The sequence below is a fragment of the Streptopelia decaocto genome (genome assembly GCF_964273445.1).
Source record: "Streptopelia decaocto genome assembly, chromosome: Z".
Lineage (NCBI taxonomy): Eukaryota > Metazoa > Chordata > Aves > Columbiformes > Columbidae > Streptopelia > Streptopelia decaocto.
The window spans coordinates 60951582-60976199 of record NC_138657.1 but is presented as its reverse complement, the minus strand read 5'-3'; positions in this window follow the sequence as shown (position 1 = coordinate 60976199).

Genomic DNA, 24618 nt, shown 5'->3' with positions numbered 1-24618 from the left:
CATGCATTTTGGCTTGTTCCCTGGCACGAGGGGAAATACAGCACTAGTGCATAAGAAAATGCAAGGGCGTAAGCACAGAGCACAGCAGGAAATATTTCAGAATCACAGAGTTTAATGAATTCTTGCTAAGCTGATGATACCTTAGAAGACGAATGCTAACAGTGTTGTTATGATTATGCAGTCTCTCAGGTAAGGTTGCCTGGGATGTCAGCACCTCTCTGACGGGCAATGGGAAGAGAAGTGCCTTCAGCTTTCAACAGCTGCAATCCCAATAACTGACTGTACAACCATCAAAGCTGAAACAAGCTCTGCATAATTTCTCTGTCTGCTCTCTGTGTGTTTGCTGCAGCTTATGCTGACTAGGAAATGGGAAACACATGGTAGCAGCCCGCCCCCTTGGCTTTACCACAGCTATATCAGTTTTCCTGCAAGGCTTGGAGTTAACTTGGCACAAGCAATTTTAACAAACTTCAGTACAATACACGCAAGAGTTTTCTTGTTGCTACCAGCCTGTGAAGAGAGAGAATGACTGCAAAGGTAATGATCGGTCTGAAATGGCTGTTTAGTCTTTGGAAATGATCTGTAAGTTTGGTTAATAGACCATTTTTTACTGTCACCTGTGTTCATTAATTATAATAACTGTAAAACATGATATGCAGCTGTATTCTTGGTGTTTTATTTGGGAAGAGATCTAATCCCAAATTTCTGCATGGGGAATAATTCTGTATGAAGCCTCTGAGATGTGGAAAATCACAGATTCTCTGGAGGCTGGTTTTAGACTCTGACAGCCTGAGGAGCCTGGGACAGAGTTGAGAGGATCTGGCTGCTGTTTGCTGTGATTGCTATATTTATTTCCCTGTGGTCTAGAACTTCCTATGTGTTGGGAAGGTGGTTTGTTTGCTGTCTTGCCTGTGGGGATGCCCAGATGCTTTCAGCCTCTTGGCTGATGGTCCTTATTCACCTGAGACACTTAATCCCCCAAGGTGGCTCTCAGGGTCTCCTTTGTGGTCACCCCCCCGGCTATTGTGTCATCTTGGTGTCTGCTCTTTGATGTCTACCTGCTTCTCCCATGAAAATTTTGTGTGTTGTTGCAGTATTGGATGTTATTGATAAGCCTTTGTGTCGTCATTTTTTTTTCCTCTGTGCTGTACCAGAGACTAGATAATCTAGAAATTTACCCATGGTGATCTCTCCAGCAACTGCCTAGGAATCGGCACTCCTTTTCTCTCCATCCTGTCTATTTGGTGCTATTTCTTAAGGACCTTTACCAGAGCACTATAGTTGGAGAAAGATTTAATGTTTGAGTCATTGTTTTTTTCTTGGGATGAACTCTGACTTTAACCTTTTTAGAAATATCAACACTCTGTCTCTGGGACCTTCAGCTCTCCTATTTGAAATACTTAAATGTGTGTTTGTCTCGTCTGGATATGTTATAATAAATTGAGCTGGCTGAGCTCCTTCCTTGCAATATAATGGTAACTTATTTGATTGGGTGTCTTTAAACTATATTCAGTATCTGATAATTTGTAAAAGTTAAGTAAGCACTGCATATCCTGCCTATTGCATTAGGAGATTCAAGTAGTAGTTTGTGCATAAAAACATAATGATAAAACGTAAGTATCAAAGCGAGTAAAATAAAATTAAAAACAAAATAAAAGGGTTTTTGCAGCAGATGACAAAAAGTCTGTTTAGATTTTCTAATGGGGATTTTCCTGAGATTGACATGAGTTAATGAAAAGCTGTTTATTTTGCCAGTGCACCTTTCTCTGTCAACATACTGTTTCTAGCCAGTTTTAACTGTGATGCCTCTCATGTTGCTTTACTGCACACAAAAAATTGCCATAATTTGTTTTGCACATGCTGCTGGGTCTCTACCAGCTGCTAATGAATACTATCCTACTTCTTTGCTTACATTCGGTTTCAGTATTTCCTTTGAGGTAAATTGCTTGCCACTGATGCTCTGTGTGTGATCTGGTGACACCTTTCATGCTCCAAAGGGCCAATAGATAGCAGCCTGCTTGTCTCACCAGTTAATAAATTTATGCAGACTGGGCAGCTGCTACTTCATCCCTTAAAGTCCCTGCCCGAAGATGCCAGAAATACTACTGCCCTTTCACTCTTTAAATCAAAACTGAAAGCTTCTTTCCCACAGTGCTCTCATCTGTCAGCTGGCTGCTGCATGCCAAGCTATTCTATTGTGGATCATTTGGAAAGCATCTCTTGGCCATTATCTGCAGAGGGGCTGAGAGCCCACCTCGTCCATGAACTTTGGTGGAGGGTGAAATGGCTTTGCAAGGTAGAGCCCTGTGCAAGTTGCAGGCTTAGATGCCCTGTGCTGGAAGGTGTGGCAGGCTTCCCACTGACCTGAAGAGAAGCAAGACTAAACTGTTCCGTTGTGCTTTGCTAAAAACTATAGGTCACTTACGATCAGGTTGTTTTAAGAAACATGACTATTAAAGGAAGAAAGTTTTCCATTGCTGGGCACAGGTGACCAGACAAAGCAGTCCGGCAGCTTGATTAAAATAGCTTTTCTATTTTTAAGGGCAATTCATTTAAAAGAATGTTAGGCTTCTTTTGTGTGGGTGATAAAATCCTGAAAACCTCTTAGGATAGCACTTGTATGGTGTGGTCGTTTTTTTTTGTGTGTGTGTGGTTTTTTTTTGGTTTGTTGTTTTTTGTTTTTGTTGTTGTTGTTGTTGTTGTTGTTGTTTGGGTTTTTTTTTTTGTTTGTTTTTTGGATTACAGGAGAGTAACTGTTTTGCTTATAGGCTTTCAAAGCATCACAACTCTGAAATAAACTACTGGACTAAGTACCTTCATTTCAACAAGGCACATTTTTGAGCACTTAAGTTTTACTCATTAAATGCAAAACCTGATGCAAACTGACCTTTAGCTCTCAATTGAGTCCAGACTACTAGAAATTCAACAGTTATGTTTCCAGTGAATCGTTGAAAGTTCCACATTTAAGTGCCAGAATAACACACACACTCACATGTGTGTTCCCTCCACCCCAAAAACACACAGGAGTGCAGACGGGAGCCTGGCTAATGCCATGGGAGATGCAGGATGGATTTTGTTAAGAGGAGAGGTATAGAGCTGGTCCCAATCCAGTGAGTTTGTTTATTCACTCTGCAACAAGATCAAAACAGTTTTAGTAATACTGTCAGCATGCTGCTGCTGCTGTTGACATCAGGAATAAACACCACCTGAAGGGCATGAGACAAGCTGCCATGTCCCACTACCGTGGGAGGCAGCATCACCTCTGTTCTGTATGCAGGATGCATACAGGAGAGCTTGTCATGGTCCAGGCTTCTCTTACACTAGGCACTCTACGAAGAGAGGGGAAAAAGATGAACTAGATAATCTTGCTGCAGTTAGGATGTTGTCTGCTTGTATGTATTTAGCATAAAATATTTTTGTGTGTGTTTTAAGAGAGAACACATTTGCTTTTAGGAGTTATCAGTCAGACCTTGAATGCTGGCCCTGGAAAGCATGATGGAGCAGATGGATTTCTTGATATTGGCTGTGGTGGTTAGCCCTTGGTTCACATCAAGTTTTTTTTTCCAGAAAAAGCTCTATTTAAGAAACGCATTAGTTAAGATTAATTTATAAGCAGAAATCTTAACTTCTGAGAGATTTGAAATATTATACCACCAGCAAACATAATATGGTAATTTTAAATTGTGGTGAAAATGAGTGGAAGGGAAGGAGAAATGTAAATTAAAAAGACGCTTTGTTCAGAAATGAACAGAGTTCACATCTGCATTTTGATCAACTCCATATACCAGAAAGAACTCTTCTGCAGACAACTGGTGACATGTATTAATGATTCTAGATGCTGAAAAGAGCTGTTTTCTGCATGCAGAGAATAATTATTTAATATGAATTACTAACTTTTCCTCTTCTATGTTCACTAAAGGTCCAGTCATCACTTAGTATATCACAGAATCACAGAATGTTAGGGATTGGAAGGCAACTCGAAAGATCATCTAGTCCAATCCCCCTTCCAGAGCAGGAACACCTGGATGGGGCTACACAGGAATGTGTCCAGGTGGGTTTTGAATGTCTCCAGAGTAGGAGACTCCACAACCCCCCTGGGCAGCCTGTTCCAGTGCTCTGGCACCCTTACTGTGAAGAAGTTTTTTCTCATATTTAAGTGGAACCTCTTGTGTTCCAGTTTGTACCCATTTCCCCTTGTCCTATCATTGGCTGTCACCAAGAAGAGCCTGGCTCCGTCCTTGTGACACTTACCCTTTTTATATTTATAAACATTAATGAGGCTGCCCCTCAGTCTCCTCTTTTCCAAGCTAAAGAGACCCAGCTCTCTGAGCCTTTCCTCATAAGGGAGATGCTTCATTCCCTTAATCATCTTTGTTGCCCTGCGCTGGACTCTCTCCAGCAGTTCCCTGTCCTTCTGGAACTGAGGGGCCCAGAACTGGACACAATATTCCAGATGTGGTCTCACCAGGGCAGAGTATATGCAAGACACTTGCCCTTGTTATATTTCATTACATTTTTCCCATTCAACTCTCCAGCCTGTCCAGGTCTCTGGATGGCAGCACAGCCTTCTGGCAGCACAGCCACTCCTCCCAGTTTGGTGTCATCAGCAAACTTGCTGACAGTGCACTCTATTCCTTCATCCAAATAATTGATGAATATCTTGAATAGTACTGGTCTCAGTACCAACCCTTGAGGCACTCCACTGGACTCTGCCCCATTGACCACGACTCTCTGGCTTCTTTCCTTCAGCCAGTTCCCAGTCCACCTCACTACTCGATCATCCAGACCACACTTCTTTGGTTCAGTAGCGAGGATGTTGTGGGAGACTACGTCAAATGCTTCACTGAGATCAAGATAGACCACATCTACCGCTTTACCATCATCCAGCCACCTGGTTATGTCCTCATAAAAGGCTATGAGGTTGTTGAAGCATGAGTCTCCCTTGGTGAAGCCACGTTGACTGCCCCAATGACCCTCTTATCCTTTATATGCCTTGAGATGGCACCAAGGATAAGTTGTTCCATCACCTTTCGAGGGATGGAGGTGAGGCTGACCAGTCTGTGGTTATTCGGATCCTCCTTCTTGCCCTTTTTGAACACTGGAGTGACAGATATGCAGATGTTAAATTAACAGGGCTAAGCTTTTAGCCTGACTTGATAAAGTATGGCATTTTTGCCATACAGAAATTTGGAGTTAGTTTTGCAATAAGTAATTTACACCGTTATTTGCAACTATGTTGGAGTAAATCCTTATCTGCAGCCAAAGTCTGGGGTTGATAGACACCATGTTGCCTCTGCATACAGTGACTTCTGTCCTTCCCATGACAGGGTGAGTTGGTGCCTGAAAATTTGTCTCTTAATTGGATGCAGGCACAATTTGAATTTTGTATTTTCAAACTGTTGACATGGTGGGGAGGGCAAGATTTTTTTTTCCTTTTATAGGTTAAAAGCACCAAAAAATATGAAAACTAACTGCTGAGTTTTGAAACATGGCCCAAATACTGCAAATGGACACAGACAGAGAGAAAATATATAAGAGGATGATCGGGCAGAGAGAGCCACACCATGGCTGCAAATACCATGTTTGTTGTTTCAGTCCCCTTGGGGTGGGGGAAGGCAGTCTGGGAGCTCCTTGTCTGGAAGTTGGGAAGGGAGATGACTGAAAGGGGTTGCGTGGTGTGGAGGGATGAAGGGACACATGAGCAGTGCAGCTGGAATGGATGTGGAGTGGGACTGGAGCACAGGATCAAGCTGCACCAGGCAGAGGATGTCCAGCCTAGTTACGGAAATGTTACTGGGGTTCATGGATCCTTTCCACTACAGTTTCTCATATCTGTGAGCGGTTTTGCTTCTGAGTCAATGTATTTGGAGGGAGAGGTAAAACTACACTTGCATGCTTCCTATTGAACCCTGGGAGAGGACCTCTCCATCACTGTGGGAGAAGGGTGGTGGTGCTCTGATCAGTCACTCAAACTTTTCTTTCTTTCTTCTCTGGTGTGCCCAACCTCAGTGCTGCAGAGAGCCCGGCTAGAGCACAAAACAGCCCAGAACAGTTCCTAAAGATTGAAATGTCTGGGCAGACTGGTGACAGGCAGGGGAAAGTGCTCTGGTGCACAGGCAGTGCAGTTTTCACCACCCTGGAGGCTGTGAAATGAAGGTCCATGAGGTGAGTGATCTTGGTCAAGGTTGCAACATTGCCGTACCAGAGGATATAAATCTAAACTCTGCTTTGCCTTTGTGTAAACTGTTCCCCTCTGGAGCAGCCTGCATTGCTGCAGCTACACATTCGCTTTCACAGCCCCCAGACTGTCAAGCAGCCTCACACAAGCATGCGTTGAGCTCATGTGATTGAACTACATGTGTTTACTTTGTTATAGGTCAACCACTTGAGACTACCCTCAAGATGAACTTAATGTTTGTGGAGGAAGGGCAGCAGCTATGTAATACTGGAACAGCCAGAAAACAGAATCATAGCTTTGAACAATAAGAAAAATACTGGCCATCCTAGCTAGGTGTATCACTGCACGTGAGTATGCACACCTATAGAAAAAGTTACCAGAGTCTCCCACAGTGTTTGACCAGAATATGGAAATCTGGTAGGTGCGGTAGGAATTTCTCAGTGCCAATTTCTCATAAAATTTGAAACAAGATCTCTACAGAGAAGCATGGTCTCGTAAATACTATAGAAAGGGAGCCAAACACAGCCATAAATAAGTGTTACTTTTTGCCCCTTGAATATGGTTTAGCTTTGCACAAGCTTAACTGCTTTACCTGCAGTCACTGATTGTGATTGTGAGCCAAGGATAGAAGAATGAGTTATGTGGTTGCAAACCTTTCTTGACAATAATCCTCACTGAAAATACAAAGAAAACCTACAATGGATCTAAATTACAATTACCCTGAAATTATTTTTTTAATGTAAGAATTGTAGTGAGGGCTTTAGTGTGACTTACTGAGTTATACAGAAAAAAAACCTTAATATAAGCTCTTGTTTCAAGAACACATATCTGTTTGTTCTAAAATGTTAAAATTTAAGTTGGGGAGAAAGGCTTAGTTAAAGAGAAAATTTCTGCTCCTTTTCATCTCCTGAGATGGTAAATGTAAGAACCAAAATGACCCACTACATTGACTTAGCTTTGTCATAATTAAAATTGCAAAACTTACTACTGCCAACAGACTTTCAAGCTCTTTCTATAAAAACCAACACAAAGATAAACAGTGCTCTCTCTGGTAGCTTTTATTATTTGCATCCTAGTTTTACAAGTAAAGTGAGGATTTGAGAAACAAACAAAGACTAAAGGAAGTTCATTCAAGCAGCCCTAAGAAATCAGTATAAATGAAAATTTCCCCTTCTTCTAGTCCTTTGGGCTGTCTTGCAGTGAAAAAAGAATCTGATATAAGAAATTAGGAACAGACTTGTTGGTATTTTCTGTGCAAGCTGCTTTTGAACTTCCCACCCTTTTCTAGACCCTAACCCCTTAAAATAATTTCCTAGGTGACCTCAAATGGCATCCTCCCATCTCTGTACATGCTCGTTCCTTTCACCAAGTGGCCAGTGTGGTGTGGTGACCTTCCAAAGTTGTGGTGAGGGACGCGGGGTGCTCCCCATGCAGCTCGTGCTGGGTTTTGCAGAGGGCAGCTCTTGACACGTGGGAATGCACTCCTGATGCTGGTGGGAGCTCCTGCTCTGAAGCACTGCTGGGATAAAGCTGGCATTGTGCCTTGGCTTGCTGGATGGTAGAGTGCAGCCTATGCGTAACTTTTAGTCAACACAGGCATGCACAGATAATAGACTGTTTCAGCTGCCCCTGGGAAGCTTCTGTTAGAATCTGCCAGAAGATTCTTTCTGTGGTTTAAACTTTGGCATATGAGGGACGCCAATACTTTATATATACAAAATGTCAGTTATGTGCCCTCAGGCAGCAAGCTAAAAATGATATTACTCTGTTGATGGATCTGGGTTTAGATAGTTTTAGCTACAGTATATTTCTTGATTTAAACTCTGAAGATGGCTTTGCCAGTCAGCTAAAGTAAAATTTGCCAGTTGTCACTGGTTTTCCACCAATTTCAAAGTGTTTTGAGTAAATCACCAGGGAGAATTCTTTTTTCTTACAGGAACTGGCACCCAGTGCACCAGGAACATGCAGCCACGATGCCTTACACAATGCAGTGGGATGGACGAGCTGCTACCCAAACTCTGTTGACCTAAAGCCTGATGATGCTCCCACTGGCTTCAGTGGCATTTGATTGTGCAGTGTTACTGGGTCTGCTACAGATACTGAACCATAACACAAAAGCACTTGATGTCTGTGGTCGTTGCTGCAGGAAAATTGCTGCTGCCCCGGGGGAATTGTGTGTGACAATGAACTGCAAGGCAAAGCTTGTGGTGGATATTCTCAGTGCTGCTGCCAGGGTGGCGTGCCCTGAGACAGGCAGAGCTGTCAGAGGACAAAAGTCCCAATAGCAGAAAGCAATCAGCAACCACATGCATCTCATCCACAAGATGAAATCACTGCACTGCAGAGAATTATTGACAATAAGCAGCAAAATAAATGCTAAATATAGATTACCCAGTTGTTACTTACAGTAAAGACACTTTATATCCCACTGGAGTGTGTAAGTGGTCATCTAATGGGAGGATACTGCAATAACTTACAGCCAGTGTATAGCTGTATTAGTTTACGAATGTGAAATGGAGATCTAGCAAGTAGTAGTTTGCTGATTTTGAAGTTTCTCATGCCGTTAGAACTTGTTCTAAATTCTGACAGCACTTTAGTAAAAGCTTTAAGTTATTAATTGGAATTTAGACTGGAGGTTTAAATTGCTTCAGTCAACAGAAGTTTCCTGGGAAGGACAACTGATGTTCCATAGCTGGAAAAGACCATGGGGTGCCAGCCTCTGTGAAAAAGCCTGTCTCTGGTTTTAGTCAAACTATTAGCATCCAGGATTGCGTGATTGGTGAAGTCAGAAGTGAAGAAATAGAAGGTCTGGGCCAGAATTTTATCTTACTCATACCAATGTAAATCCAGACAAATTCTACTCAAATCAGTGGAGTTATTAGAGGCTTACATAAACTTAGTCAATATCAGTCTGATACTTTTTTTGGGAATTCCCTAAGTAAATAATGTGGATAATTGTGCAAATTCCCATCATGGAATGAAGAAGTTTTCTGGTAACAACCACATCAATCAGATCAGGAAGAAAAAAGCTGAAGAAACAGATGGTAGATGACAAACAAAGCTAAAGAAAGAACTGAGACAAAAGGCAACTCCATGAAATCTACAGTGAAGTAAATGAATTCCCGAAGTCCCCAGACAGCTATAGCTTGGGAAGCAAAGATATATGTAAGACCTGTGTGAGCTAAGTCCTTCTGCCATGGTGTCCCCACTCTGTGCACTCTGTGTTTGCAAGTACAGCTCTATTGTAGATTTTATTACTTCATCAGCTCTAGCTGCTGATTGTTGTTTCATTTCTTAGGACTGGATATCTGCAGAGACCTGTCAGGGCCTGCATCCACTCCTTCCTTGTATCTGTTCCTATAGAAATGTAGGATCTTCTGCTTGCATGAACAGTGCAGTTACCCTGGTTACTGAGCAGCCAGTGGCAACTGCAGTTCTGCCCCAAACTCCTTAACTATGGGAATATGGCAAATTCAATTAATTCTCTGATGATTCTTGAAACAGTCCTGAAAGTCTTGTTGTCTTCTACAGATCAACATGAAATTGTCTGTCTGCTTCTCTTTTCACTGAAAATAACATTTCTAAATTTTGACACTCATCTGTGAATCAAGAAAACGATATAAATATACAGAACTGTATGTTCTAATATATGCTGAGTACAAGGCCTTAAATTGGATCTTCAAATAGTAAGTTATATTTTGGTTATATATGTGGTAACGTAGGAAGTATTTGTGTCGCATTTTATTTAATTTATGCAGAAGGATGTAAGTAAAACAGTGTTTCTAAGAAGGTATATGCTACATGGCTTCATGGAAGAGTCCTTCTTGCCTGGGTAAGTGGATGTCAAAGAGATTTGACTTACTGACAAGTCAGCTGGATATTTTCCCTTCTTCAAATGAGGGTAAAACTAAGCTGGCCACTGTAGATGGCTTCACCGTGTGGGATCTGTACTACAGGTCTGTGAAGTCCTATACCAGGAACTCCACCAGAGACAAGTGCTTTTGCTCTGCCTGCATCTGTGGGTGGTATGTGCTTTCTGCTTGATGTGGTAGTAATTTCACTGATGTTTTTCCAGCAGCAGCTACCACAGAAAATGATTCATTTCTGAATCACTTTCCTCCGTACGCAAAACTCAACTGAATGGAGCAAGAGTTGGAGAAGAGGAACGCTAGCAGGCTGTGATACCTTTTAAGAGTTATTTAACTTCTCTGAAATAATCTGCACAGAGTAATGAAATTCTAGGCCTACTTAAAAATCCCCCATTGATATCCGTGTGTGGAGAGCAGTTCATTGAAAATGAGTAAGCTTGTTGAATCTTCACTAGTAACTTTTCAACAAGCTGGAGAAAGAGGTCTCAGTAGATTTCCTGTGTAACTACGCCAGGATACTGTGTTTTTCATTGATAATGACAAATTTGCTCTCTGATTTAACTAGTGATAGAAAATCCTGGTGCAGGTGGCTACGTGGGGCTGATGCAGAAGCCCAGTGTTACTAGGCAGGCGGTTGACCATAACGTCTGTGTGCACTTTTTAGTGGAGCCATAGATCGTTGAGGAGCTGACCAACCAGTTTTAGCATCTGTTTTCCACTTGGTGCTTATTTTTGCCAAACTATTTTTCTCGTGAAGTAGCCCTCATGAAGTAAATGTTGTTAGAAGCTCTTCCACAGTTACTATTGTTTCGGAAAGTTGGGCAGGGATACCCTTTAAAAATGTACAGGGGCGAAGAACTTTTTTGTGGCCTGAAGACAAGCAGGGTTCCGATGGCAAGCATGGGCAGGAATTTTTAAGGAGCCCCTGGGAAAGGAAATGAATCACAGCTTGGATGGCTTTTGGGGTGGCGCATGAGTAGGATAGATCATACGTAGTCATATCTATGCAGGAGAGGAGTTGTAGCTAGGAGGGGAATAATTATATCCTCAATAACATCTAAGGGCTGTATAGGCAGTGGCAAAACTGGAGTGGCTGAGAGGCTCTTCAGCCAGCACAGTGAAGGTGTAAGAAAGACAGAGATCTTTTTACCAGGGCCTTTAGTAAAAGGACAAGGGCTGACAGTTTTAGACTGAAAGAGGGTAGATTTAGACTGGACATACGGAAGATTTTTTTTTTTTACAATGAACGTGATGAGACACTGGAAAAATTGCTCAGAGAGGCTGCAGGTGCCCCAACACTGGAAACATTCAAGGCCAGGTTGGACAGTGCACTGAGCAACCTGACCTAGTGAAATATGTCCCTGCCCATGGTAGGGGAGATCGGACTAGATGATCTTCAAAGGTCCCTTCCAATGCAAATCTTTCTATGAGAGCTCCAACAGGTCTCACTAAAAATTCCTGTGGCTCCTTTCTCATCTTCCTTCCTGGGTATTAGAATGCCTCCTGATGATTATACAGCTACTTTTTCAGACCCTATCCATGAAAGAGAAACAGTAAAATCCTGAAGATGAAAACTTAACTTTTCAACCCTTCTGAGAAGTCTGGTAGCAGGGAATGCGAGAAATTGTCCACTCCCAGATGCCTTGTACTATTGCAATGATCCAGACTTTTTCTGAGCTGTTCTTGCTGCTGTATCTCTGTGCTCTGCTCACCTTCAGAGGTCTTTTTTCTCTTTACAGCTTTTTAGAAACTGTACCAGATGATGGTAATACCAAAGGTATGCTCTGATGGACTGTTCCAGAGAGGAGGGTTCAGAAATGGCCTTGCACATTGCTTTCCATTGCTATGATAATATTTATTGTAATCACAGATACTATTTTAAGGAAATTTCTGGCTCAGCAACATGTACCATACTTCCTGGATTGTATGCTCTTTGTTCAAATCCAAGACATTTTTCCCACTGCCTGGAGCCTCCAGCAGAGATGCTGTGGGGAGACCAGATGAGGGCCAAAGGGTGCTGTGAAGGCCTAACCTTTTGGGACTGCAAATTTTCTTGGTTAGGCTGATAAAACTAAATGGCTTGATGCTGCCCTGTGCCAATTAATTCCTGCAAAAAACCTTACCCAGGGAGGAAGGTTAAACACTTAAATTTCTATAGCCTAAATCTCAGACTGGAATCTTTGTGTCCCATTTTGTGAAGAGTTCCAGAGAAATTAAGCTGTCAGAGAGATATATATTTATATACACACATATATATATACGTATGTGTGTGTGTATGTATGTATTTATACATATACATATACCTCTGGGGGGAGCAAGCTGATAGACATTTCCCTCGAAGATTGCCCTGTTGAATGCTGTAATTTCTGTGGGGAGGTAGAATAAAAGAGATTAGCCTTCTTATGACACAAATGTAGGGAGGAAGTCTTAATTGTTCTTGAGATTATGATCTAGACATAAACAGTAATTTGGTTCCAGCACTAAAATGTACATCCAACTGAAATTTGATTTTATTGCTGCAGGCAAAAATGTGCTCATACCATTTGTTACTACCTAAATAGCTACCTCTTTTAACTTCCTTTTTAAGGATTTATGAAGATTTATTCCCCACCATCTTAGTTTGACAGTCTAACCAAAATGGCCATTTGATTTCAATGTTTCTGCTAATTTGTCTGTTTGCTGTGCCTTTAATCTTGATTTGACCGTTTTTTAGGGCTCATTAAGATTAAACATATTAATAGCTATTTAGTCTTAGTGGCACTGTAACTCAGAGCTCACTGAGAATTACCTCTACTTAAAGTCTAATGAAAGGATAACGAGACTGATTAAAATAATTAAGACTAGTGGAAATAACACTGGTAGGGAACATGGATAAAAAGACTGTGAGGCAAAAACAAAGACTGATAGAAAATTCTAACCCTGTTCCAACCACTTTTTGCATATGAAAGAGAAGAAAAAAAATCTTGAAACCATATAGGAAATTGGGAATTGCATCCCTCTTGTGATATTAAGAACAGAGGTCTACCTCCTTGGGAGCATATTGTGTGGATCTCTTCCTTGCTAGGTAAGGCTTGATGTACATGAGGAGCCATTGTATGTAATCTGGGATGGAAATTTAAAATGTAGTTCCTTACTGGCTCCTACATGAGCACTGATGCTTGTCAGAAGGTGAGCTCAACCCACTTCAAGGCAGGCTGCACCAGTGGGATGATGCACCTGCTCTACCTGATCCCAAAGGCCACTGCATCCTTCAGCTACCCCAGCTACTGCCAATCCAGCTGTGTCCTCTCCATCTTCTCACCTTCTCCACAGTCTGGGCCTGGCCTTTGCCACCTATGGCTCTAGGACAGCTTATTGTAAGGGGAAGTCTGTTCTGTCTTGTTGTATACAATAAATCTCATAATGTGTCCGAATCCTTAGGTTCTGTTATGTGTTGTTGTTTTTTTTTTTTTTTTTCTTCTTTGCTTGATGATAAATGATTTCTGTGAAATATCTTATTGTAACAAGGATTTTTGATTACAGTGTGGATAGGCTTGATATCCTCCTAACATCTTGTGCTACTTCAGTGTTTGTACTGCTTGATATCTCGTAAAACCTGAAATTCTCATCTGAAAGTATGGAAAGGTTTTTGTTTCTAATTAGGGATACAGAAAGGGTTATTCATGAATACTGCTTTTGGAGCACATGGTGAATCCAGCACAGTGGAGGCAGCTACTTGGAAATCTTCAGGCAAACATAATAATTTTATGCATGTAAATGATTCAGGATGGATAAGACTACCTGGAAGCATTGTTACTGGGCTATAAGTACTTTTTACTTTTAAACCAGTATTTTCCTAGAACTAGACAGCTGTGGTGGCAACAGGTGATAGTATTTGGTGTTGATACTTAGTGCTGATGGTTATCCAGCATTGGCGTCCAGCTTCTGTATCACATTTATGCAGTATGATACGAAGACATATAGGAAAAAACAGAGAAAATAGTGATCCAAGTGAGGTGGTATGAGGATGTGCTGTTTCCCATTATTATTTAGTTCACTGAATTTCTCCTATTGGGAAAGACTGAAATTATTTTAGCATAGTTCTCAGGACTTTCACCACTTGTATGGTAAACATATTGCAAAAACTTATTGCTAAAACATGTCAGCCACTGCAGGGAGGTAGCAAAGAAGAGCAGTAGGATGAGGAGGATGGATATATTTACCTCTCCATCATACCCGTAAAGATGACTTTAGCTTTGTGTCCTGTCTTGAGCCAAGGCTGAGAAAGCCTAGCATGTTTTTTTTTTTTTTTGCTAGGCTTTCTGCAGAATGGGACATTTCATGCTGGGAATGAATATAGCTGGGTAGGATCCCAGTGCATCTGGGATCGGTGTCTGGTCTTTAAAGGAAGACGATCTGGGTCCTGTGAATGATGCATTGGCTATTTTGGTCTGAAATTTCACCGGTTGCTCATGACCCTTCTCACAAGCCAGGAAGGGCATGGGTTATATTCACAAGTCTTCGTATAAGACTCATGGATACACAGTAGATCTGACATAAGCTGTTCTGCCATGCCTCAGATTTCATAATCACAGGGCAGTTGGATTCCTGACCGGCTGCACTAGGCAGGAATTTTGGGTTCCAGTTTATGCCGGACGTGTCAGAGACGTGCTGGCACTGTCAGCCACTGATTTTGTAACTGTCTCACGTAAGGATTTCTGGTTCAGTTATTGTGTTTTGTAAGTGATCTACACAGCACAGGATTAACTTTAATACCCACTAGAGTAATTATCAAAGCATGTGGTGTCCTGATGACACACTTACAGCTTCACCTGAACTGGTAGATGCTCTGCTGATTGTAGGCCAGAAAGTTAAAATCCTCAGCCAGTCAGCTGGAAAGAAACTGCCTGTATCTCCTCTCTTCAGACATCTGCATAATTTTCAAGTTTGGAGAACAACTTGTTGGGGAAAGCTTGGAAGCATCAAAATTTGAGGTTTCAGGGATGAAGCAGGTACATAATACAAGGCCTCCCTTTGTCCACCAGCCTGGTCAGGAGGGTTTAAGTCCCTCAAGCAGACTGCAGGCTTCAGTGTTAATTGCACAGAATTAAAACACAACTCCCCAGATTTTAGTGGCAGCATGGTTTGGTCTGGGTGTTTGAGGGACACCGGGAACCTCATGGTCACTGAATCAAGTGAATCAGAGGCCTTGTTTTTCCACTCCTTGGAGCTGCTGACACCATGGGAAAGAGCTGGGAAAGAGCAGCCTTACAGGTGTAAAGGGTCCAGGAGTGGGAGGCAGCCTCACAGATCAAGTCAGAGCCAGTACTTTGATGAGGATGATGCTTCATCTGGGTGGTAGTGTGTCCAGAAGAAACCAGCACCTTCAGGATCTTCCTGCTGAGTAACACGAGTACACATGCTATGTGAGCTTCTCTGTGTGCATGCAAGGAAATATGAGGAAAGTATATAAATATGTTCCCTTCATATGTCTTCCACGTACCTCAGCCCTTGTATTGCTGTCTTGGTAGACTTCATCTACTGCTTTCCAATAATTTGTACCATGCTGTGTAGAAATGAAAATTTCATCTTTCATTATCTTGCAAGACACAGAGAAAAAGAGGGTCATTGAGCTCATCTGAACACATGGCTGTCATTTACCCCTGGCCTTGATCTGGAATTCACAGGAAGACAGAATTTTGTTGTTTCTCAGATCTTTGTCTTATGTCATGTGGGGAGACTTGCTTCTGACTTCACTGTGACCTGTGGATATAAACCTGTTTCTGCGCAGTAGAGTGTCCCAAGTGGTGACCCATGAGGGCATAGAGTACAGCTAACACACACAGCCACACTTTCCTAGGAGTTCAGCTAAATGTTTGACAGTAATGGTGATTGATGGTGTGTAAGTAATGCTAAGAGTTGACAGTGGGGCAAGGTCCAAAACAGTTTGGAAACCATTGCCTTGGAACGTGTATTAAAAAATAAAGGCTGTGATTTATCATTTTCTTCAGAGAAAAACATTTTAGGCAATTGTGACATGAAACAGTGAGCTGTATCAGATACTTGTGAAGTTAATCTGGTGTTTGCTATCTTATCTCTCTTCAGCAGATGGTAAAGGCCAGGTACTAATTAAGAAGAAGCAGAAAAAAGAAAATAAAAAAGCTTTAGCTTGACAAAGTGCTACATCATGTAATAAATAGCATTGTATTTATTATTTCTACTAACAATTATGGACTGGAATGAGACCTCTCCTAAGTAGTAGATCACACCTCCATCTGTCTAGTGCTGGGTTATTCCCCTTGCATTTGAAGCATCTCGTTCTGAACTTATTAAAGTCAGATCATGGAACAGTTGGATGATTAGGACTAAACTTCAGGAGCAGTTTCCCTTCTGTGTTGATATTCACGAGGATAATGGCTGTTCTTAGGTCTGAGACAAGTTATTCATCCGTTTTCAGCTTTTCTAGGTCCTCTTTAGAAAGAGTGCTGGTGTGTTCCTGGATAAACCTCTGCAGACCTGAACTGGATTGAAATATGGAGGCTAAAATGAACTTTACAAATCAACAGATCAGAGATACTGAGTCTCTGCCAGAGAATATCTAAAAAATGAGCACATGAAGGAAGAATGTAAATTGGTAATGAATAATCAGAAATATTTTTTTAGTTGAGGGTTTGATTCAGATTTCTCCGAAATTTCTCAATACAAAGACGTAAAACCTGCTTTGACTTAGCCTTTTGCCGCCCTCCCTCTTTGCAGAGGGCAGACTAGAATGAAGGTGTGGATGTAGACTGCTCTGCTTTGATGTGTGGAGACACAATGGTTCTGAGGTGCTGCAAAGCTCTTGGGGAAGCCCAAGGACCAGGTTCCCAGAACTGCAAAATCAGATTTGAAACATCAGGCTACATTATCAAATTTCACCAAAAAAGAGCATACAGCTGAATCTGGAAGAGTACAGATAAGACACAAGTACAAAACAGCCTCAGTTTCCACAAGTCTGAAAAATGGGGAGAAGCTAAAACCAAAGAGGGAGGGAAAAGACCAGGCAACCCTGCATCAGCTAGCAGTGTCAAATGAGACAGTTAAAGTGAAAGAAATTCTCTGGGCTTGTGCAGCAACTTAAACCATTGAAATCAATCAATGAGGGTATCGCTACAGCCAAAGCTGCGAAGTTTTATCTGAGAAGGGCTGAAGAGAGAAATCTAATTCCTGATGTATACATTAGAGAATAATAGGATTCTTTCAGTTAAAAAAACCAAAACCAACCAACCAACCAAACAAACAAAAACCCCAAAACCTTGGCTCAGAATAGAAACAGAAATGAAATAATTTGCTGAAAGTTTCTCAGAATATGTACTGAAAGGACATATTTCATATTTTTCCATGGGAACTATTAAGAAGTGCTCTAAAAATAAAGTTTAAAAACACTTTTCAGTATTTCTAGTGATCCATAATATCTAACAGACATTCCTATTAATATTTTGGAAGGTATAGAAGTAAATTTTATTTTATCTCAATAAAATGCAAATGGATTTGCCTCATCATTAAATATATTTTAATTTTCTTGTATGTTAAACCATGCTTTTTTGTTCCCTTCCCCTCCTGGCTTCTAGAAAAAAAGAAGTTTGTGTTTTGTTTTGGTTTTTTTTTGTATTTATGTGCATTATTAATGTTGTAACATTGCATGTAAATGTTTGACTTATTTGGCAAAAACTTGCTGTACCAAGAAATATTTATCAGATGTGATGCAGATCTAGATCAAATAAATAGTTTTCCCTTGTAAAGTAAATGGGTTTTCTTAGTATAAAATATGTGCCTTTACTGCATGCAGCTGGTCCTCTTTTGTTTGCCCATATCTGTGTGCAGTCTTGGTAGCCTCTGTGATGGGTTTCCAGTAGTTTCAGGATGGAACATTTGGATTTTTTTTTTAAATATCGCAATTATTGGATTATTTTGTTTGGCTTGATTAAGTATTTGAAAATATCATGTGGTTTGTATTTATTAACGAAACACATGGTCCCTTAGGCTTCCAGTATATCTGAATTTGTTTGTCTCAAAATATTGGCAAGATACACAAGTTGTAATTGTAATTTCCACTGAGTAGCAGTTAGCTTAGACACAGAAATCTAGGTTCAGAGTAGCTAGCAATACTAGCTCTGCAAGGAATTCTTAGCTGGCCATGGTCCTCATGCCCCGCCAGTCTCCTCATAGGCTTTAAAGGTATAAATAGAGAGACACTGGCATATCTCTCTTCCTGCCCCTCCAAGCTTCCAGAAGGGATGACTCCTACTGTGCTTTGTTGCTATAGAAAGGTCTGGCTCAGGGTTTGACAGCTCAAAAGACTGTATAGGAAAACATGTCTTTGGCGGGGATTAAAAATGACTGTTAGACCTTCTTTCCAAAAGACAGGGGAGAAACCTAATGGCATTGGTGGACAAGCCCTCAATGTCACAAGCGACTTTGGCTGGAGGTCCTACAGAAACTCCAAACACTGGATGATTTGAGAAAAGACACGTCCTTTCTTCAGTGTTGTTACTGGCAATCTCTTCCTGCCCTGTTACTGAGTAAGGGATAAAATGCCACATTTCTGAAGTGTTAGTAATGCCACAGGATGATAAAAATTTAAACCTATCAGACTGGAAATTCAGAGGAAAACCACTCCTATTTAGACTCCTACTTGAAATTCTGCATTTTCTTTAGTGCAATTTTTCTGCCTTATAATTCTCCACCATCTTTCCATGCTGTACTCCAGGGCTGGAATCTGTTTCTAGCCAGTAAAGACTTCAATAAAAAGGATGTTTACCGGACAGAAATCCTTAGTTCTGCAGTATGTAAGGATCCTTTTGAATACTGTCTCTTTACACTCCCTTTGCATTATTTTTAGATTTTCTCTGGGTTATTTTTGTAATTTATCATTCTCCTCCTGGCAAAAGTTCTCTTCTTCAGCTTCAGGTGGCAAGCAATTCATGGAGAAACCATTGATTTATTGATTTGATTTTTTTTTTTTTAAATTAGATGGAATAGTGATCTAGTATTAAATCAACTTTTTGTTATATAAAGCTCTGTGAAATTTTGACATTCACTTTTTGGTACTCTATTTAGCATATCTGAAAGCTCTGGGTTTTGATCTTATTCCCTGTATCCCTGTATGAGAAATCTTCTCCCTAATGTGGAGTTTGGAAGAGCTCTTGTACTCAGGAAGGTTTCTGAGATCATAGAAGCCATTGACAAGCTATAATGTGTTTTGATTAGACTCTTCAATATTGCTCCTTAAGGAACTTAGTGTAAAAGTAGAGGAGAGAAAATCAGCCTGCAGCTGGGCAGGGAAGAGTGGGCTAAGCCACAGCTTTAGCACTTTGCTATTGTCAGCTCTTGGTGGACATCACTACAAAAGTAAATTTTAAGAGGGAATCTGAAAGAGGATAGTGAGGCAGTCTTGTGACTGCTTGTGGGGAGCTGCTCCCAAGTGTGGGGACCAATGTGGTGATAAAGAAGGTACTTCTTTTAAAATTTAGCAATAGATTATGGCAGTTTGAAATGGGGCCATTAGAAAGGACCTGTCTCCAGTGTTTAATTTGGCCATTCAGAATTGGGTAGGAGCTGCAAGGCAAGCTGGGATAGGTGGTGTTTGGCCGTGCAAGTACAGATACGGAGTTATAGCTGATGAGAGAGAACAAAGTGCAGGTGATGTAATCTATCAAGATTACAGGAAGGAAGCAGCAGAAACTTTGCCAACAATCACGGCTGTCTCTCATTTACTTATTTCTGCTTCTATTTTTTCTTTTCTATGTGTCTGAAATTGATAAAGGTGATTCCAGGAAACAGTGGGGATGAAGGAAGCTTTTCTTTAAAAATAGTGATGCACTTGCTGTAATTGTGTTTTTGATAGGTACAGGTGTCGGGGACTTAGTGCTTCCTCATTTTGGCAGCATGTCTAGCACATATGTTATCCTGTAGATGTCATTTTCGATGTCATGGATTTTTTTTCCTTGTGTGAAAGTGATAGAGTGGCTGTGGCCTTCTGAGGCTTCTTTTCTGCCTTAGGATTAGAGCAAGTTTGGATCAGCACACAGACACTATGCTGGGAGACTTTTTTCTTTCGTGCTAGCATGCGCAATATGAAAAAAATCTGTAATATTTAAAAGCCACTTTGTAATTTTACTTGTTTCCTAGTCATTCAGCATAGATAGCCCTGATAAGAACAATACAAGTAGAAACTAATAAAGAAAGCAGAAAATATCACCACTCATGAAACAGAAAAAGTGGGAAAAAAGTAACTTTTATAACACTATCGATGAAGGAGTTAAGTAGTCTAAGTTTCTTTTTACCAAATCTGACTTCTTCTAGGAGTATACAGATACCCCAAGAAATTTTCTTACTGGGTCAGTGAAGTGCTTCTAGATAATATGATAAAAGTGATTGCAGATTCCCAGCAGTTTGGTGACCCAACAAGTGACTTTTCTGTGTTGCCAACTGTTAAACTGCTGACTGGAAACTTGCCAGCCTTCTACTGTGAATAGGAACAAATTTTTTTCTATTTGATGTTTTTTGATAAATATATATTTGGTTGTTGCCATAATAAAATGCTGTAGAAGTCCCAGTTGTAGCATCTGCTTAATGAAATCCCTCCTGTACCACCTGCTGTGTTTGCCTGATGGATGCCATGCTTCCATTCAGGACTTCTCCCTCGTAACTACAAATGTGTGAACAGAAATGCTTTTCCAAGTGCTCTTATTTACAGTCCTGGATCAACCCACAAGGTCATGGAGTGCCTAGGGAAAACAGTAGCGCTTATTTCCAGAGGTATCATAGTGGCATAACTTCTTAACTCACTCACAAGCTGCATGTGACATTGTCATTTAAAATGCATTCTCTGGTCTATCCAGAGCTGGTTAGCAATTCAAGGTATGTATCTTTCATGGAGCTGAGTTGTTCATATGCTCTGTAGGGCGTTGATTTAAATTGACTTGAAACAAAAGGGCATTTGACAGTTGGTTTGTATTTCATAAAAAGATACACATGCCTAATTGTGTGGTTGAATGAAATGAAAAGAGTAAATAAATATTGTCCCAGCATGGGCTATCCCGCTGAAGGAACTATAGCAGAAAACCAAGGGTCTGGGTTTTGCTGTTTTAGAAAAATAAATCTTACCCAGAAAAATAGTAATTCTGGCTTCAGTGGGAGTAGCTACATGTGTGACTGGATTATTTGTAAAAGAGTAACAGAATAAAACTCAAAGTATATACCTGCTAGTTTTTACCTAAAGGGGCATTGTCTAAAGGAGGCCCAACAGGGTAAAAAATTCCCTGCTTACTAGAAAAAAAATGAAATGAGGTTGCTGTATTCCTAATTTAAGATTTCTCAGCCATCAGTCTTGGACTCGAGAGACTGTGTTCTTACAGGATTGAGCTGGTTTAGAGGAGCTATGTCAATCACTGGCCATAGTTATGTCTCTATGTGGTAGATGGTACATTAAAACTTACAGCGATTCATACACAGAATATATCAAGCTTTGAGTGCATGTAAGTGATACACAGACTGGACAAAATGGGTATATACATCATTCCTAACATGGGAATAATTTCTTAAAGTGAGGGAGTACCATAGCACCAAACACAGTTTGAACAGAGCTATATTAAGACAAAACGTGCTGTTATATGGACCAAATTACTTCCCGGAAGTGCTGCTGTGGAGTTGTTAGGACAAGGCTGGCTCAGTACTCGGCTGTTGCTGCTCCAGAAAGGTTGTTCCCACCAGGGGCAGATGTAGGTGTTTCTGGACTGCAGCTGTGGGACACGTGAGGTGTCTGGTGTGAGAGGAGAGGCCCAGCGGCCCAGCACCCAATGGTGGCTGCATCTCCTGCTCTTACCTCTCCCTTCACCCAGGCTGCAGGTACAGACCAAAGGGGCCAAAAGGGCTGTGCTTATGATGCTGCTGCTGGACATTGCCACAGCCCATTCTCTAGCCAGTGCAGCATAAACCCCTTCTGCTGGAGAAAGATTGCAGCTCTGGCTCTGCCGCAGGCTTAGATGTCTGTCTGGATCTCAGTCAGACAGATGCTTGTTTGCTAGATGGATGAATTGTCTGTCTGTAAAACCTGACATGAAGGATATCATGAAGAAAACAACCTGCCACCATTCTCTCCTATACCAGTATTTCAATGACTAATGCTTCCTTGGCTTGTCTTGTGTCAACGATCCTTTCCTCTATGTTACGTGCATTCCTGTTGCTTAGTATCATTTGTTTTTATTTTGGTCTTTCTAGGAGAGGCTGTGTAGAGATCAGGCCCATTCTGGCTTCCTCTAAAGTCTGAGAAAATATTGGCCTTGAACCAGCAAAGCACTTACGGTCCGATAATACTCCTATAAAAGTCAATGGCAAGACTCCCACTCACTTCAACAGTGCAACCCAAAGCGCTGGGATTACTCAGTTTCTTGAAGTTATGAGTGTGCCTGAATATTTTTGCTGTTTGGAAGCATAACCAATAAAAGCAGTTCTGGAAACTGGGACTTAAATGGAGAAGGACACTAAGTATCGATCATAAAATATTTTATCTATTGAAGCTAAAAACTAGAACAGTGTTGACCTTTTCTGCCCCAGTAGTATTTGTACTCGGCACAAAGACTCAGCCTATTTGATCCACCTTTGGCAAAGTTCCAAGTTGCAATGGTGTTATTTAATGGTTTTGATGTTCAGAAGAAATGAATTGTGGGGTATTTCAGGAACTGAACAGAAATGGAAACTGGAAATTCTTTCCTGAACCTGAAATTCAAGATGAAATTGAGTTCTGCAAAGAGAAACCAGTGGAAATACTTGAAGGGCTCCAGAGACACAGCACAGCTGTGGAGTCCCATCTGCTTTACCTGACAGTATTCAGCTCCTTTGGCTCCAGTGGTATCAAAGTCTGTAAAGAAAAGTAATTTTTAGCACTGTTTCCTGTTGTTTTGACGTCTTCTCCCTCCTCTTTGCTCCACAGAGCAGATACTTGTTCAGCATGTTTATCAAAATGTCGGCCCAGCCTTGCGCTCTGCTGCAGCTCCCACGGAAGGCCGTGCAGAAATGCAGACTTAGACACTGAAGGGTTTGCTACAATAGCCACTGCACTCTGTGGGAAGTGGAAGCATAACAGGCTTTGGGCAGGCCCAGATCAGTATCATTTAGACAAAAGTGTAGTCTATCACAGATAGAAGTAGATTGTTCCATTCCACTCTAGTTTAAACCCTTCTTCATACCGTATTCATGGTGAGAAATGCTGAGGTACTGGTGTTTGTGGAAGTTTTGTCAATGAATTCATCTGAGCCATGGTTTTGCCCACAATATATAAGGCTTTTGGTAACCTGACTTTTAGGTAACCTACTATTTTGCACCACAGTGTGACTAGACTTATTAAAGAACTCCGTATTAAATTCTGGCTTTGCACAGCAAGTGCACAAAAATGTATGCATACATAACTGTTTAGTTCTCATATAACATATACTGCATATACTGTTATGCTAACAAATTGAAGTTTTGGACAGTGATACAGTTATTGCATATAATTATAATACCTCCTACTCCATATCTGATGAATGGCTGCAGGTATCACTCGAACTGAGGCCCTTGACTCCCGAGCTGTTGAAAAATGTGACTATAAAAACTGAGGCTACCAGAAAGTACCACTTCGAAGAAAGGATGTTCTGATAGTCATCAGATCCCTTTCAGCAACTGTTCCACTTTGCATTCTGCCCACAGAAAATGTGTATTTATAAAAAAGGAGTGACAAAGATCAGCATAAACAAAGTTGCCTAATCCCTAATAAAAGGACTGTCAAAAATAAAGATATACCAATAAAAGTAAAGAAAAAAAAAAGTTGAAGGGTTGATGCCATCATTTGCTTGCATAACACCACCACAAGTCTGCATACGTACTTTGCCTTTGCAATGGAAATGCTGGACTGCAGCCCTTGGAAATGCAGTTTCACATGAGCTAGGAAGTAATATACCCTACCGAGCTGGCATGTAGCTACCAAGCAGGAACCCGTGGCTTTGGGTCCTAGCTGTATTTCTGTTTTGCTGTCTGATCTTGGGTAGGTTTGTTAAGAGGTGAGTCAGTAGGTTTGTTAAGAGGGCCTTACTGCACCAGCTCTTCTGAATTTACTTCCTTTTTATCTCCTTGTCTGTTAAGGGCTAATGAAGCTCAGAGGAACCCATGGGACCTCCTCATTAGAGGGGCTGCATTCTTAAAGGCAAAAAAAGCCTTGTACATAAATTATGTGTGCTAATATACTGTTCATCCCACACTCCCCATGACATCCATAATCACCCAGCAGGGCTCGGTGCATGTTTCAAGTGAACATGAGCCACCCTAGTTTAAATCAACCTGTCCAGTCACTTTGCACTATCTCAGTATTGACGCTCACCCCATCATGCTGCATGGCAGTGAACAGCTGACAGAATAAATCAGTGATCCTGGACATGACAAGAACTCACTTGACCTTGCTTGACTTGACCTATAATATCTTGTTGGCGCGAGAGGACAGTAGGCTTTCTCTAGTAAAGTAATCATATCCTCACTAATTTTCCTTCATCCTATTCAGAGCATGGTGTTGTGTGTGCA